We start from the raw sequence: 15000 nt of genomic DNA on the forward strand, positions 1-15000 counted from the left end.
CTCCATCCATCTTTTCATTGGTCTTCCTGTTGGTCTTCTTCCATGCAGTGTCCACGCCAGCACTTGCCTTGGTAACCTTCCATTATCCATTCTCTGCACGTGTCCATACTACCCCAGCCTGTTCCTTTGAACCACCTCTAAAATACTGGTTACTCATAGTTCTCTTCTTATTTCCACATTTCGTAGCCGATCTCTCACAATAACTTTGTAGTTTGTTGTAGTGGAGTTTTGTAGATTACTTATTTATATATTAGACTTGTGGACGAGCGGTTGTTATACTTGAGTAGTTTTGTAAGTAAATAATCTTCGTTCCCATTTGTCATGCAATGACAGAAGAGGTAAAGAATAGTATGGGACTATTTTTATTTGTCTTGGAAATATTAACAAAGTCTCACACACACGAATGAAGTATAAGTACTGTAGAGTCCCTCGAGCTACCTCCTTCTCTCTCTCTCTCTCTCTCTCTCTCTCTCTCTCTCTCTCCCCTCTCGCCCATGTTACTAGGTTCGTTCTCCCTACTACCTGCCGGTTCTATGGCCTGTCTCCATCTGAGCTCTGCTTCCTAAATTCTGGTGTAGCAGGGGTCGTGTCACGAGTGTTACACTGTGGTTGGAAAGTTCTAGAAACCTGTGTGTGAGTATGTGTGTATGTGTGTGTATGATCACTAGGCTTTGTTCGTATGCTATCTCGCTGATACACTACCTATATCATCCCCTGACTTGCTACTTCCTGTGTATTGTCAACATTTCTTCAGTTAACTTGCAAGATCATTTCCCTTTCCCAGGCTTGCCTGGAGCTCTATCTATCTTCTATTTATCTATCTATCTATCATGTTTTCTATAATTAATTGTATTTATAATATGGAGTCCTGACACTGCTCGGCCACGTACTGGAGGTCCTCCAACAGCAATTATCATTGACATATGCTAATCTATTAGTACATAATATTGATAATAATATTGTATACATATAATATTCATGTAAATTGCAATGATCTAGTAATATTACATTTTAAACAAGTTGTATACATATTTGAATAAATGCAATGGTTGTTGTATGACATTTTGTAAGATGAGTATGTATAACAGACATACACATATAATTGTGCAATGGTAATACTGCTAGGTTATTACATTACATATTGAGTTATCCCTTTAGTAATGTCTAAGATTTCACCTAACTTGTATGATGATTCTGGTAATACAGAATTGTTATAAAATTGTAGTAATACATAATTGTAATATTTTATAAATTGTTACATAATATTGTGGTAATGCATAGTTGTGTTGGCCTTATAATTGTTGTTACATTTTGTTAATGCAACTGTTACATAACTGTATTTGCCTTATAATTGTAGTTAAAGTTACATAAAAGTTATATCTTGTTAATGCAACTGTTACATAATTGTGTTGGCCTTATAATTGTAGTTACATTTTGTTAATGCAACTGGTACATAATTGTGTTGGCCTTATAACTGTAGTTAAAGTTACATACAAGTTACATCTTGTTAATGCAACTGTTACATAATTGTTACATATTGTTTGTAGTTACATATCGTTTGTAGTTACATAATTGTAATAATTGCAGTCCTGACACTGAATCCTGTCATGCTGCGGTCGATGATGTGCCATGCCACTAGCTTGTGGAGACAACAATTTGCTTTTTATTTCACTTATAGAAGGAGTTTATGTGATGATGTGCCATGCCACTTGCTTGTGGAGACAACAATTTGCTTTTGTGTTTGTAGTTTATGTGGTATTTTGGCATTTGTAGTAACACTTACACTTATTTTCATTTGTTTGTTATGTGATCTTACTCTATTTCTTTTTCTTTCCTTCTTTGTTTCTTTTTTTTTTGTATGTATTGATTTTCTATAGAATGTTTTTCTTCGTTTGTCTACGTTTTTTCGGTGTTGCTCGAGGTTGCATAATTGCTGGCTAATTTCCTTGGGGCCCTTTTTAAAGGTTTAGTTTATATTGCACAGATATTACTGAAAATGATATTATATAGCCCCATATTTTGTTATTTTATATAAAAAATATATATACACTATATACAGTATTAACTACATACACTGACTTGTTGTTCACTTGTACCTATCGTGGGCAATATGTGTGTCAGCACTGTGTGGAAATCTTTGTCTTCACGACTGTGTGGAAGATGTTCATTCTTGCTAACGTCATTTGTGTTGGCCATTTTTTTTTTTCTGGTTTTCCTTGTAACTTAATTTATCTGTTTCCACAAGGTAGCTTTAATTAATAAATGTTCAATACAGTTCTTTTAATCGCTCATTGAATAACTGTGATGGTATATTTTCTTTATTACTTTGTAAATGTAATAATGTATAGCTGTATGTATGAAACACGTATTTTATATAGGTAAAAATGGTAACACTCGTTGGTAGTAAATAAATGCTATAATAAATGAATAAATATATACAGTGTAGAATATTTATTGTTGGTGATTATTTAGTGTTTGAGTTATGCAGATAATTGAAGTAAGTATGTGTACGTAAGTTGTAATTATACAGCACGTTTTATATGTTTGTGCAGAAGTTTTTTGTCTATCACTGTGTATTGTATAAATGAAGTAACTATGTAACTCACTAATTTTTACCGTAGTGGAAATGGTGTGAGAGGTGTTGCACGTGGTGATAGCGTTGTTCTTCACGGGTTGATTGACGTGTTGTGGGGTGTCAGACACACGGTTTGGCTTCGTCTCAGCACACGTATGGTGACGTCGACTTCCCACACTGGTAGCTGTGGTGAGTAAATGAGTAGCGATGAGTAACTTGAGTGAAGATGAGTGAGTAAGATGAGTTGTGAATATGGGCTTGGTATTTGCTTCGTTGTCTTGACCTCTTCACTCCTGCGTCAGCGGTGGAGGTTGGGTAAATGTAGCAGAGAGAGAAAGGAGGGTGAGGTCTGGTGGTTGTGAGTTGTGAGTTGTATCTCACTCTTCATTTGTTTGTTTTGTTTTTTCATTCTTGATGTATTCTCGGTCCTTTTTTCTTGTGATTTACTCGTTGTGGGATGAAGACTGCCGCTACTTGTGGGTGCGTGTAGATTATACAGACGACTCGTAGAGTTGTTACTTGTAGTTGATCGTAGATTGTTGTAGTTCGTTGGTTCGTCCTAGAAACTGCAAGATTGTTTGTATCAGTACTTTGTTAAACTACTGGCAAGACGTCGTGTGATCTCTTCACCTCTACATCAGCATGATGATCGGGGAGACAGAGGGGGCTGGTTGGAGAGAATACTGTCAGGAGCTGGTTGTGAGTTGTTGGTTGTGAGAGGTATTTTTTGTTTTCAATCTAGATAATGCAGAATCAACTGTACACTCGTGGGCTTGTATTTTGTAGGAATTCACTGTAGAACTGAAGCTAATCTTGTAGAGTCTCACCTGCTTTTGTAGAAATTCACTGTTGATTCGAAGACGAGTTCTGTATGTTCACTGCCACCATATCTCACAATAACTTTGTAGTTTGTTGTAGTGGAGTTTTGCAGATTAGTTATTTACATATTAAACTTGTGGACGAGCGGTTGTTATACTTGAGTAGTTTTGTAAGTAGATAATCATCGTTCCCATTCGTCATGCAATGACAGGAGAGGTAAAGAATAGTATGGGACTATTTTATTTGTCTTGGAAATATTAACAAAGTCTCACACACACGAGTGAAGTATAAGTAGAGTCCCTCGAGCTACCTCCTCGTCTCCCTCTCTCTCTCTCTCTCTCTCTCTCTCTCTCTCTCTCTCTCTCTCTCTCTCTCTCGCCCATGTTGCTAAGCCCTTCTCCCTACTACCTGCCGGTTCTATTGCCTGTCTCCTTCTGAGCTCTGCTTCCTAAATTCTGGTGTAGCAGGGGTCGTGTCACGTGTGTTACACTGTGGTTGGAAAGTTCTAGAAACCTGTGTGTGAGTATGTGTGTATGGTCACTAGGCTTTGTTCGTATGCTATCTCGCTGACACACTACCTATATCATCCCCTGACTTGCTACTTCCTGTGTATTCTCAATATTTCCTCAGTTAACTTGCAAGATCATTTCCCTTTCCCAGGCTTGCCTGGAGCTCTGTCTATCTATCTATTTATCTATCTATCTATCATGTTTTCTATAATTAATTGTATTTATAATATGGAGTCCTGACACTGGTAACTCCATTAATTAGCCGTAATACTCTCATTTCAGCCGCTTGTATTTTAGACTTGGTCTTTTGTGTCAATGACCAAGCCTCTGAGCCTTATAGTAATACTGGACGGAGAATAGTGGTATAAATGGTAACCTTACAGCTCCTAGGTACATGTTAATCTTTTATTAATGGGTACAATGCTTTTATATTTTTATTGTCTTTGGTTATTCTGCTATATATTTCTCCTTGTTTGTTTTCTCTAATGAACTTCACCCAAGGTACTGGAAATTGTTCACCTACTCGTTGTTACATTCATTTCTGCATTACTTCGACCAACCTCCATTACTTCTGTTTTCTTGGTATTTACTGTATCTTCATCCCATTCCCCATCATTACATAATTCCAGCTTTCAGCCAAAACCTGTAAGTAACTTTCAGTCACACACAACTGCTACATCATATGCATAAGCCAATATCATATCGTCGTTATTTTTTTCTATTTCCTTAATACATTTGTTTATGAATATGACAAACACGAGTGGGGAAATAAACCCTCCTTGTCTGACTCCTGTCATCATTTTAAATCTATTTGTATCTCTGAGTTTAACTTCACTTTCACATTTACTGTATATACTTTTGGTTGCTTTTCTTAATTTTGGTGTCACTCTATATTCTTCCTTGTTCAATGTATTCCACAATCTTTTCCATGGTACTCGATCAAAGGCCGTTCCCATATCTATGAACCTCATATCCATTGTTATATCACATTCTCAACTTTTTTAAAATATCATTTTTAGCATTAAAAACAAATCCATTCTACCACGATCTGGCAGAGGGTTACATTGACATTCTCCAAGTTTATCTTCCACTTTCAGTCTCAGCCGTCTCTCCAAAATATGTTCATATATTTTACCTGCATATGACAACAATAAAATTTCTCTTTAGTTGTTGCACGTTGTTTTGTCTCCCTTTTTGTAAACAGGGCAAACAATGGCTTTTCCCCAATCCTCTGACATTACTCCCGCGTTCCGAGCATCATTTATAATTTCTCTCAACCTAATTATTCCTGTCTCTCTAAGAGCCTTAATAATATCCACTGGCAACTCATCCTCTCCGGCGCTTTACTCTTTTTCATTTTATCAATGGCAATTCTTACCTCCTCAGCACTTATGTCATCTTCATACTCTCCTAGGTTATGTTTTTGGATTTCCTGCATATCCTCATTACCATCATTAAAATCTCTTGCATTTAGCAAGTCTTGAAAATATCTTCTCCATCTCACCAATATATCTTCTGATCTTGTTAATAGGTTAGTTCCTTGTTCATCTTTCACTGCATATGTAACTTCGGTATTTCCTTTTCTATAGTTCCTTGCTATGCTGTATACTGAAACATTTTTTTTTAGTCCCTTCCATATCTCGACATAGGTCTTCCCCTATACGTTGCCAAACTTCTGTTTTTGCACTCCTCTTTATATTTTCAGGCTGATTTCCTAGTTCTACATACAGTAGTTAAACCCGTCTCCTTCTAGTCTTGTTTTCCTCCACTTCCGAAAAGCTTTCATCTTCGTTTTCATTGCTTGGTCTACTTCATCTGTCCACAAGGCAGCGTTTTTTTTTGTTTTTTTTTAGTGTATACATTAACTTTAACCTGTATCACTTCATCAGCAGTCATTTTTAAAGCATCTTTAAAATTTTCCATTTGCTCTCGATGTTACTATTTTTCTTGTTCTTTATTCTTTCTTGAAATTTGGGTCTAAGTTGGTCAACACAGTCTTAATTTTAAAGGTTTTCGGTTATTTTTAAGGTTGTCGAGTATAAACCTCTTTCTTTTCTTTTTATTCTTAATTATTGGTACCTGAACACTTATTTTTCCTAGTATCATTCTGTGACCTGATCTAGAGAAACTGATGGTATTGCTTTGACAGCTTTAAATATCTTCAAATTGTTAATTAACTTCAGGTCATGCATTGATTTATCACTATGCTCCAGCAGTCTTTCATTATATCTGTACCAGCTCCTTTTGTGACTATCTTTATGTTCGTAAAAGGTGTTTAGTACAGACAAATTATTTAGTATGCATTCCTTCCCTCTTACGATAACCAACGCCAAATGCTCCAATCACGTTCTTCAGCCTCTTCACTCCCTACCAACATTTTTTTTGTTTTGTAAGAGTCCGACGCTGGGAAACGCTTCAGGGCCTATTTCTAGGGGGCAGTGGCTTATCCCCAAGGCCCATTAGTCCTCCTACAGCTCCACATGTCACCACTTCGGCGTTAACACCCACCGTTCATACTGAATACATGCTATGGCTGTCTCATACAGGACTGGTGTACGACATGTCGGCGGGTCTTCTGGGCTATCAGTAAAGTCTGCTTTTATGAAATTCATATCCTTAAAGTGTTCCCTGCCCCAGCCGGGATTCAAACATAGGTCCATTAGGACTGCAGGCCGCCTTTCTACCGATTCAGCCACCGGCGTTGCGGATGGAAATAAATAAATTAATATATATACCTCTGTCTGTCTGTCTGTCTGTCTCTGTCTCTGTCTGTCTCTCTCTGTCTGTCTGTCTGTCTCTCTCTCTCTCTCTCTCTCTCTCTCTCTCTCTGCCTGTTTCTCTATGTCTGTGTTCGTCTGTTAGGGTATGTCCACACTGCCGAATATTCCGTAACTTTGTGTCACGGAACTACGTTACAGTATCATGTTATGGTGTGTTGCAAAACAGTTCCGGAACATTTATGTAGTTCTGTAACCAGGCCACAGCTACCACTGGCTGAGCGATAATGTTCCTGACAGTGTTCCGGAACGTGCAGTAACTTCGCGTAACCTTGTTATTGTAACATGTTAGTGTTACGTTGGTTACATAACCTTGGTGTGGACATACCTTTAGTCAGGCTCATTGTCTTCCTGACTCTCTCTCTGTCTCTCTCTCTCTCTCTCTGTTTGTCTGCCTGTCTCAGTCTGTCTGCCCCCTCCCTCTCTCTCTCTGCCTGTTTCTCTTTGTCTGTATTTGTCTGTCTGTTAGTCAGGCTCTTCGTCTTCCTGAGTCTCTCTCTCTCTCTCTCTCTCTCTCTCTCTCTCTCTCTGTTTGTCTGCCTGTCTCTCTCAGTCTGTCTGCCCCCTCCCTCTCTCTCTCTCTCTCTCTCTCTCTCTCTGCCTGCTTCTCTTTGTCTGTCTGTATTTGTCTCTCTGTTAGTCAGGCTCTTTGTTTTCCTGACTCTCTCTCTCTCTCTCTCTCTCTCTCTGTTTATCTGCCTGTCTCTCAGTCTGTCTCCCCTCTCTCTCTCTCTCTCTCTCTCTCTCTCTCTCTCTCTCTCTCTCTCTCTCGGGTTAAATAAATATACAGATTTGATTGCAAGGACAGGTGTGCAGATAACGTAAGTAATTTTTTAAAACAAACATTATTGAACGTGAGGAATTAAGCTTCTCACGGTCAGGTGATATATTCGTGATGTGAAGGCTTGGACACCTGCCATGTTGTTAATGATTCGTTGATTTTTCTGCTTCAAAAGGAATAAATATCTAATATTTCCAGGCGGAAGCGGTTCCTGAATCGGTAGAGAGATGGCCTGCAGTCCTAATGAACCCAGGTTCGAATCCCGGCTGGGGCAGGGAACAGTTTAAGGATGAATTTCATAAAGGCAGACTTTCCTGATGTACCAGAAGACCCGCCAACGTGTCGCAAAAATACCCCCGATAATACCAGTACACCAGTCCTGTTATGTATTCAACATGGACGGTGGGTGTTAGCGCCGAAGTGGTGGCATGTGGAGGTGCAGGAGGACTACTGGGCCTTGGTATAGGCCACTGCCCCCGAGAAATAGGCCCTGAAGCCTTTGCCCAGTGTCGGACACATTAAAAAAAAAAATGTCTTGGGATTACGTGAAAAATATTTTTTTTTCAATATGTTGCATCTGTAAAGAAAAATTTTGTATGTCATGGATCTATCGGAAACTGGAATTGGTAAAAACAGAAAATTAAGAAAAAGTTTCCGTTGGTCCATACTAGGCTTCATGGGCCGGGCCTTGTGTCACTAAATCCGATACATCGTTTGAAAGAGAGTGATGGAATAATATCAAACAAAGGAAGCGGAAGTGATTGAATTCCACGTCAGTTTCTGTCGATTGAATATATGTAAACACATTTCGTGAGGATATTGCTTGAGCACACACCCTGTGTGTTACATACGGTTAGATGACTGGAAAGCTTCATTTCAACCAACGTAATGACGGAGAGGTTGCCATAAGTGGAGCTGAAATACAGGAACTGGGGTGTCTTGTTAGTTGCAGGCTTCATCTCGCACTCGAACACAATTTAAAATCATCATCATCAACATCATCATCAGCATTATCATTATTATTATTATTATTATTATTATTATTATTATCATTATTATTGTTGTTGTTGTTGTCATTGTTATTATTATCAGTCCTCAAATCAGGGTGATACATTTTTTGGCAACACTTCCTATATCGTTGTGATATTCTCAGGCTGTGTGTGTGTGTGAGTGTGTGTGTGTGTGTGTGTGTGTGTGTGTGTGTGTGTGTGTGTGTGTGTGTGTGTGTGTGTGTGTGTGTGTGTGTGTGTGCAGCCCGTGACTTTGGCGAGCGCAGGGAGCCCGTACAGCTGGGGGGTTCGGGGGGGGGGTGCTGTAAGCCCCCCCCCCTGGAGAAAACTTAGCATTATGGCCAATTTTATAATCATTTTGAGGGCCAATGGAAAGGGTATACGACATAAATGTAGCATATTCTAAAGTCATTTTTAAGTACTCTGTGCCACTGAGTTATGATTCAGTATCTCCAATAACCTTATACTACTAAAATTCAAACACTCACATTTCGATCAAACAACTTTACAACTGTAATAAATTATATATATATATATATATATATATATATATATATATATATACTATATAAATATATTTGCAAACGGGGGGGACCATGACCGCATGCCCCCGCCCCTCGGTACCCCATTGTGTGTGTGTGTGTGTGTGTGTGTGTGCTTTTACTTCTCATAGGCTAATCAATGGATTTTTATAAATCTTCCCAGCTGAGTTCGTCTGGTGAATGGAAAAGTTTTTCACCATACGAATATAAATCTTTCTACCCATGATTTTTAGAGGGGTCAGCCCCCGTAGCCAAATTAAAGATTCTTAGGAATAACGAAAGGAAGGCAGGTATGGCATTGATGTCGTAGTAAGTATTGTACATTGGACTCTTATCCTTAATGTAATATTTGGGGAGTATGCACCTCCAATGATTCATGAGGGGTCAGCTCCCCCTCTCAAAAATAAAGATGATCAGAAGTATGGGATAGTGAGCATATGGATTTCAACGAAACTTTTAAGGTTAGTTCGTCTGATTAGTTGATAATGTCTTTTACTACGTAAAAAGTTTCACCAATATTTCCAGAGGGGCCAGCCCCCCATCAAAACTTATAAAGGATACAAAATAGGGGTAGGAAGGGAGATGTGGCTTCGGTATCTTAGTATATGCTGCACAATGAATTATTAGCCGTAATGAGATATTTGGGAAGCGTGATTCCCCCAACGACTCTTAAAGAGAGTCAACCCCAGCACAAGAACAGAAACGGTCAGAAATGGAAGAAATACCTCAACGAAACTACCCGCATGAGTTCGCTGGGTTACTGGGAAGGGCTTCTACTATATACAATTTTCCACCTGTAACTTTTAGTGGGGTCAGCCCCCTTACCTAAATAAAAATTCTCAAAAACAGTGAAAGTATGGCTGATCTGGCTTTGATATATTAATACACGTCGTAGAATGGACTCTCTTCCGTTAGGCGATATCTGGAGAGCATAAACCCCAACTGATTCCTGGAAGGGACAAACCTTCTGCCTTGAAATAAGAACAGTTAGAAATAGTGGAAAGGGGGCACATGGATTTCAACGAAATTAGTATACTTATCTCGGGAATAAGTATGCAGTTTCCATGTTCTCACTGAATGCACAAGAAGGAACTGCACATCGATATTTGTTAAACATGACTCCCCCGCCTAATTTTTCTTGGGATGGTAAGCCCCTCACCAAAAATATTAAAAATCAGAAATGGAAAAACGATTTGAATAAATCTCCCCGGGAAAGTTCGTTTGGTTATTGGGAAGGTCTTCCATTACATATAATTTTTCATCCATGCTTTTAAGTGGGCTCAGTCCACTCCACACATTAAGAATTCTCAAAAATAGTGAAAAATGGGCAAATATGGCTTTGATATTATAATATCTGTTCTACACCGGAATCTTATCTGTAATCTCTCTCTCACTCTCTCTCTCTCTCTCTCTCTCTCTCTCTCTCTCTCTCTCTCTCTCTCTCTCTCTCTCTCTCTCTCTCTCTCTCTATGTATATATGTATATATATATATATATATATATATATATATATATATATATATATATATATATATATAAGAGCCGCGTTGTTTGTTTGTATATTTGTGTTTCCTTCAGTCACACGCAAACCAAAATTCAGATCTGGCCATGTGAGGTCACCGTTAGAGTGTTCGCCTTTTTGACCCGGGCAAGGCCGGATACCCCTGCAGCCCAATTTTTGGCATGAAGAATCGCATGACCTCCAATTCAGACATAGGCTATGTGAAGTAGACCTCCAAGGTCATTTGAGGTCACCGGTAATACACGCTCGAGCGACTGGACTCAGCAGCCCAACTTTTGGCATGGAGACTCGCATGATCCCCAGTTCGGACATAAGCTATATGAGGTTGACCTCCGAGGTCATTTGAGGTCACCGGTAATAGTGAACAAGTGTGCACAAATTCTGTGCGTTAGTCTGGGAAAGCTGAAATTGAAAGCTCCTGGACCTCTTATAATCCCTCTTCAAAAGCATGAGAGGTACACTGGCACCAGAAGGTATCGGTGCACTGTGGGTCCGATGCCGTCCGGAATGATTCGACCATGCAGCATCGATAGCCCATTAACACCTTTATATATATTATAACATTTACGGCCATTTCGTCCTCATTACGAAGGACACAAGAGTTATATCTGATATAGCTGTCATCTATCGTATGGGATGCCTCCGTATGGGAGGAGAGAACCGCAATTTCCAGTTCCCTTTGTTCCGTGTCATAATAATTAACACATATTCTGCACCGATACTTTTTGGTGCGAGTGTACATGGTCTTTCTGGAGTGAAAACAAAGATTGAACAAGAACAAATGGGATTCGATTGTTTGCGTTTCTGGCCCAGGAAAGCCGTGTACCCATGTTAATGCAATATAAAGTAAATAAGAATGGTCAGAAAATGTTGTACAGTGGACTCTCATCAGTAATGCAATAACAAAAATAAATGAAAAAGATCAGAAATAGGGGAAAGATTTTAATGACATTTCACTTTTAAGTTCGTTTGGTCCCTGGGAAGGTCTTCCACTATATATAGTTTTCCAACCAGGGTTTTTAGGCGGATCAGCCCTCCTCAGCAAATTAAGAACTCTATTAATGTGTGGAAAGATTACAGACATTTCTTTGATATCTTAGTACATGTTGAATAATTGATTATCATCGGAAATGTGGTATTTGGGGAGCGTGACCCTCCCAATGATTCTTGGAGGGTTAGTTTCCCCCCCCCCACCAAAAAAAAAAATCAATCAATCAATCAATAAACGACCACAAATAGAGGAAAGTGAACACCTAGATTTCAACGAAATTGGCATAGATATCGCAAGATTGGGCATGCAGTTTCCACGTTTTCCCTGAATACACAGGAAGAAACTGTACATCTGCTTTATTAATAGTTTTTATTATTTTTTAAGGAGAATCCTTGATGAGGTCTTGATGCCTAGCAGTAATTGCTTTAGCTGGTGCTGACGGTGATAAAGGTGAGTGGATAGCAGTAAGTTACCTGGCTGACATAACAAAAGGTGTTATTTACAGCAGTAGTTTCTGTTTTGATTGCAGTACTTGAACTGTTTCAACGGTCTTTAAGAAAGTTAACCATCAGATTTCTTAAGCAGTACGTAGTGAAAAGCAGTACCGATAGATAGGGTGTAATACTGCTGCATACACTTTTGCTTTTTTAAATAATTGCCAGGAGCAAAGCTTTAAAAATTAACCAGTCAGCAAGTAGTTCCCTCGTGATAACAGTCAGCTTTATCGTGTTCCCCTTCATGGCATGCAGCGAAATAATTCACTCCGTGACTTGATTCCACGTCCAGAGAAATCTGAGATCGTTACTACTCAGAAATGCCAAGAAATGTAAGATTTCTCAGGTAATTTCCATTAACGTCTTACCCGTACAGGGATAAACAAACTTATAATGCGCTTTGACTGTTGGTTACGGTTTCAGACGTAAAATACATGTGGGTCAACATGGGGAACCACATAACGCTTTACAACAAAGGTTACAAGACTCCTGGAATCTTGAAGTACTTGGGATTGGGGACCTTCATGCCTGGAATTTCGTAGGTATATTTTGGGATTATGGGTGATATTAATGAGATCTGTAACGCACGTGATTGTTTGTTATCTTATTTGAAATACCATGACCTTTGATGTAAACATTGTCACAGTCGTTACCATCATTAACAGAACTTACCACAAACGAATTTTGAGCTAATAGTTCAAAATATCGACTTTAATAATCTTTCGTGCCGCGGTTTAAATAAACAAATTTCGCGTGAAAATGGCTTATGATATAATGATCTTGATGAACAATATAATGCTTCTAGTACCTGTAAATGTGGATAATAATACACATTTTTTGAAACCCTGGAATGGCGGATAATCTTCGATATTGTATTCTTTAAGGCTAAACTGAAGCATAAAACCGTTCAGCAAATGCTCGATATTGTGATAAAACTGTTTAACATGATATTTAGTTATTTTAAATGTGGTTTATGGTAATATTACGAAATTTATTGGTGTCGATATTTTTAACTTCTTGTAGCCCCGAACTCGAAAGTGGTCAATCAGCAGACACCAACATCACGACCCCTTACCTTCTGGAAGGTGCGAGGTGACGAAGGCGGGCAGGCTGGAGGGCAAGGGAGAGGACTGCCATTGAGTCCCTTCCCATACCGAAGCGTTGTATTCTTGAAGGTCGTCTGTGTCTACGAAGGGCCCCATATACTCTAAACTCTTCTCCGGGGGAGCCAGGGGGTGTCCTGGGCGGCCTAGTGAGCTCAGATTCTGTGGCTGCAGAAAAGTAGTGAGGGACATGTTGGCTTCCAGCAAATCCACACGCACACCAGTGAATATGCTACTTTATTGGCTGCTCTGCGATGTTGTAGTATTGTCAGTGATTATGAATTGTATAAATGCTGACCCATTCCGTCCGCAGAGAAAACTCGCCACATAATATCAATACCTTTTGCAAAATGATGGCTTTAGCTGTTAAGTTCATCACACACTGAGAAAAAGAATCATTGTTTATGTACGAATTTTTCCTTTACAAAATGACAGGTTCCCAGGGTTTTAAGCCAGGATTATCGAACACTTATTTTCAGTGATTTCAGGCTAAAGCACAATATCCTACCTAATTAAATTATTGGGTGATCGAAGAGCACAGCCGAAAACTGTTTTTAAGCGTCCTCACTATATACAAATACATGTTCATTTCGAATAAGTTAAGAAAATAAAACACGAAATAATTGACTCATTCTCCTTTCTCCTCCCAATGTATTTTCTTCTCCTTTCTGACCTTCATATTACTTTCGATATCTCGTTTTTCATGTTTACGTTCTTATTACACCAGATTTCTTCCTTAATCCTGTGGCTTTATCACCTATACACACAGTTGTTTCCCTTCACCTCATCTCTCTCTCTCTCTCTCTCTCTCTCTCTCTCACACACACACACACACACACACACACACACACACACACACACACACACGATTTTTGATATTCATCAGTCATTCTCTTCCTTCACATTTCAGTTCATCTCCTCACATCTCTCTCGTCAAATTATTGTCTCCTGTCTCAATATTTTTTTCGAACTGACTGGTCAGACGGATCGAAAAACTAAATAGTGTCCGCACAGCATCTCGTTGCCAGCGGCGCGAACAGACACGTCAGATCTTCGGTTAACCTTGCTAAGTATTAAATCAGCATTTGAACTGTGGTTTGAAGTTAGGTCAGTCCAAGTAGATTAGCAGTCAGCAATTTCATTTTTTTTTTTTCAAGGAAAATATCACTTATAACCATTAATGTTCCAAGGTCTACGATCTCAGGTCTTCCACTGAATGGTGCAGTAGTCGTGCATGAACCTGGTATCGCACTGGGGGCAGAGGGATACCGGCGCCCTGGGAGCACAGGCAGCAGACGTTACAGCGACGAAACACGGGGCTGAACTGACTATCTCTCGGACTGACTGGCTTAGTGAGTTCTGCCGCCCGCCAAGCCGCTCCTGCGCCTCGTGATACCTACCACGATAGGCAACACTGAGTAGCCAAATGACATTGTACTTACTTCGATGTACATTGAGCAAAGAAGAAAATGTAACAAAATATTGTTGATCGAAAGAGTAATGTTGAATGATGAGGTAACAGAAGAAAAAGGGAGTCAGTTTAGGAGGCAGAAGGTGTAGGTTTCATATATTTTTACGGAAGGCAGTAAATAAGTTACTGGATGATAAGACACAGTAGCATTCATGGGTAAGGAGGAACCATGTAGTGAACAAGGACTGTGACAGACAACAATGTTGAAGCCACAGCAATTTAAGAAGAACTCTTTTTATAATGTAATGTGAATCGACTATATTTATGTATAACACCGTCAGAACAAGTCTCCATTATGATATTTTCGTCAAAGCCAAGACAGACCTTAATGGCGCAGGGGTTCATGTGTATACGTCCAAAATATCGAGAAAGATGATAATTATCAAGGATACAATGATGTGATAAC

The sequence above is a fragment of the Coenobita brevimanus genome, chromosome 8 (assembly GCF_032717465.1).
Source record: "Coenobita brevimanus isolate Jiangsu-jjx chromosome 8, ASM3271746v2, whole genome shotgun sequence".
Lineage (NCBI taxonomy): Eukaryota > Metazoa > Arthropoda > Malacostraca > Decapoda > Coenobitidae > Coenobita > Coenobita brevimanus.